We start from the raw sequence: 3989 nt of genomic DNA, 5'->3' as shown, positions 1-3989 counted from the left end.
GGGATAGCGGGGGGGGGAGGCGGGGGGTTTGTGCCCCGCCCCCCCATGCAGCATGAATGATTACAGTATTGACTCAACTGTGAACATCTCTTCACTTGAAAACAATATGTAATGGATTAGAAGTTTAACATTCATGTGGGAAAAAAAAAAAAAAATATAAGCCTTCAGTGTAAAACCCATGTGTCTTAAAAAGTTGCGCCCAGCTACCACTGCTCCCTTCTCTACACGTGATGTGGACCTCATGGTTCCCATACCAAGTCAGGTCTCATCTCTCTTCTAGTTTCACCATGTCACTCACCTGCCACTCCCTGACATTTTGTCAGTAGGCAGCTCTCTCGGTGCCTCTCACAGCTGAGACCCTTCAGGGTCTCTTGGTGCAAGGTCTCTTACCATCGGTCCTCCCCTCTGCAGCATCCTATAATGTATGTTACCTATCCTGATAACTTGCCTGTGTTAGCTTCTTTGGCCTTCTCTGATGGGAGCTCTGTTCTCCTTCAATGTTGAAGCACTTATGCCTCTTACTGCTGGGGCTGTTTCCTTGTACCCTTTTAAGGGTGGGGGCCTCCCAGTGCGTTCCATGTTAAAGACAGATAAGTGTAACAATCCCTGTTTTACAGATTAGAAAACTGAGGTAACCCAGATGAGGGGTCATAGTACACACATGAAGAAAAACTCTTGTTAACAGTGCCCTTTTGTTGAAGGTTTTCCCACACTTTAAAAGAGGCTGTCTCTATAGAGGAAAGGAATCCCTCCTGTCCCTTTTAGCCCTTACTGCCTGCCTTCCACTTTTGAAAATGCTACAAAAGATTTACAGAATAAGATACTTTTTCTTTTGCTGTAATCAGTACAGAGACTGCTAGTGAAGCAGACTTACAAAGTGTTATCACTACTGTCTGAGTGATCACTCATTGACATGAATGGGGGAGCTCATATCATAGGGCTCCTGTTCAGGGCAAACCAAGGCAACTTCTCTCCGTCAACTGCACCCATTTCATGTTAAGAAGGTTTCTTGGCGACTGCAGCCATTTAGTGATCAACTTCTAGCAAACAAAAAACCTCCTGAGGATCTGGCTAACTGAACAGCTTCCATCTCCTTCACCAAGTTAGCAGTATAGTCACACTTCAGGAAACAGTGCTTTATGTTTGTCTAACCAAAAAAAAGCATAAGTCTTTAGATTCAAAGATTAGATTTTCTGGGTAGTCCACCTGGTGTCTGTATTCAAGCCTTGGCACTCATAAATACTGGAGAGCACACATGCTCGAAGTTCTGGCCTAGGGCTGCAGACCTGCTCAGACCCTGTGTCCCAGGATCATGCCTGCACATGTGGGTCTGAACCACATCATCCCCTGTGCTGGGATCAGGGCCCTAGGGTCCCATGCTGCCTCTGCCAGGTTCCATGCACTAGGATCAGGCCATTCACCACATTGTATACATGCAGTGTCCCACAGGCTGGGGGCTAAATATTGCTTACAGGCTGCAGTTTAGCACCCTGCTGTGGAAGAAAGACTCTATGTAGTCAGTTTCATATAAATTATGTCCTACTCACAACAGGGATGCAAGGAGATAAATAACTCTGAAGCTTTCTGACTGAAGCACCAAAAACTCACCTCATTAAAAAGCAGACAGTATATTGCTAGAATATTGATTAATATGAGCACTGATCAGTATATGTACAACATCTGGCAGATGGCATAGAGTGTACCCTCAGCAAGTCTGCAGATGATACCAAGCTGGAAGGAGTAGTAGATATGCTGAAGGGTATGGTTAGGATTCAGAGAGACCTAGACAAATTGGAAGACTGAACCAAAAGAAATCTCATGAGGCTCAACAAGGACAAGTGCAAAGTCCTGCACTTAGGACAGAATAATCTCATGAACTGGTACAGACTGGGGACTGACTGGCTGGGCAGCAGCTCTGCAGGAAAGGACCTGGGGGTTACAGTGGACAATAAGGTGAATATGAGCCAACAGTGTGTCCTTCTGCTGAAGAAGGCTGATGGTATGCTGGGCTGCATTGGCAGGTGTTGCCAGCAGATCAAGAGAAGTGATTCTTCCCTTCTATTCAGCACTGGTGAAGCCACATCTGGAGTACTGTATCCAGTTTTGGGCCCCCCACTTTAGAATTATTCCCAATGCTTATACAACAAGGCATCAACTATTTCAAGTGAACTCACCTCACTATGGAGGCAAATAGGAAAGACAAATAAAAGAAAAGAGCTGTGACCTGACATAGAAGGATCCACTCCTTCCTTCTGGAACAGTATGCCATGTCTGCAGATGAATGCCCAGATCTTGGATTGGCCTCTCCAGTCATCTCTACACTCACCAGTAATTTCTGTATCTACTGGAAGAATGTCCTCCTCATATTGAGGGATTGCTGTTGCTGATGACAATAGTACAACACTATGTAGGTAATAAACCTGACCAAGCTTTTGCCAACAAACCAGCCTGTAGTTATTGTTAATGTTACATGGAAGCAGGAGAGAAGATCTGAAGAGAGGGGCACACATGGATTTCAGATCTCACATATGGCCAAGGGTAATCTAGGATGATATCTTACAGGTGTAGGGTAAGAATCACAGCTTCATTCTTACAAAGAGACTCCATGGTTCCCAAGAGATTTTTGCCTCATTGTTGCTTTATGCACCTTTCCTCCTACCAGGTACTATATCTATGAGTGAGGCACCAGCCCCAGACACTGATTTAGAGGGGGCCCTTGAATAGCAGCCCCCCAGGGAGTCTGTTCTGTGGCAGCTGTAGCCTGTGTGTGGGGAGAACATGCTGTGGCAGCAGCAGCCAAAGTCAGGTAAGACTCCCCCATGTTCAGTACCCAGCTGCCTCTGCTGGCATATGGACCTAGAGTGCAAAAATTGCTAGTTACGTGCCTGCTCCTATTGTACCCCTACACTTGGCAATAAGGCCATACAGTCTGCAGGCTGGACAACATTCAAGCATTAGGATAGATATTTTTGCCACTGGATGAACAGCATTCCATTCTTAGCTATACCTTAGCAATTAGCTCTTGTGTGGCTGGGATCCATTTACAGGGAGGTAAAAGTACATTTTAAGGTAAAGAGTAAAGCTTGAATGTTGGCATTTTATATTATTCTCTTAGCTGCAATAGAGCTTTTTTAATCAACTTCTGTTTCAAGATGGACTTCCATCTTGTGTGTTTTTCCTGCCATTAAAATATTTGTTCTATTATGTTCAAATAAAATAGAAGGAACTTATTATCCAGAGCACTCTATTGGTTCATCCTGCGATACAATTAATATTTTGTTATACCAAATATGCCCATTGCACAGGTACTTCCAGGGGGACATGAGAATACTGCAGTCATGTACAGCTAGGAGGAATATATATTTTTTTGATTTGGTATGTTATTCTGTGCCCAAAAGAATCAAACCCTGGAAATTAGCCTGGGCCTGATTCCTATTTATATTAAGGCCTCCTTTCATTATTTGGCAGTATACAATTCCACCAATTTGCCTTCCTTTTATTCTGCAAGGTACTGAAATCAAGCTTTAGTGTAAATGACAATCAGTTCTTCTACCTGCAGTACCTAAAACTTGGAGAAGTGACTCTGTTGATGTACTTATGTAGACTGGGTCAAGGTTTATATATAAAAAAAAAAAAAAGAGAGAGAGACTATCAATGCAAATTCTACAGGAGACTGGAGGATCCAAATATTATCTATTTCGGTCAGGCTAAAAATCAGATAAACTCAGAGTCTTTATGATGTCTCACAAGGCTATCACAATTTTCTACCTGTATCTAAATATTGTATTGAACAGTGTATGATAATGGTCCTCAGTGTGCAGGTGATTCCCATCTTAAGTAGGGAAACAGAGTTGTAGTTAGGCAGCTCTGTGCTCAGGGCAGCTATGTGACACCTGGGGCAGTGCTGGCTGCTGTGGTGCCTATCAAAAGTGCATAATCAGCTGTTTCCAGTCACCCCCCCCCCCCCCTTTCTCCCCCCGGCGGCAAAG

The sequence above is a fragment of the Alligator sinensis genome, unplaced genomic scaffold, assembly GCF_000455745.1.
Source record: "Alligator sinensis unplaced genomic scaffold, ASM45574v1 scaffold682_1, whole genome shotgun sequence".
Taxonomy (NCBI): domain Eukaryota; kingdom Metazoa; phylum Chordata; order Crocodylia; family Alligatoridae; genus Alligator; species Alligator sinensis.
Note: the sequence above shows the minus strand (reverse complement) of the source record.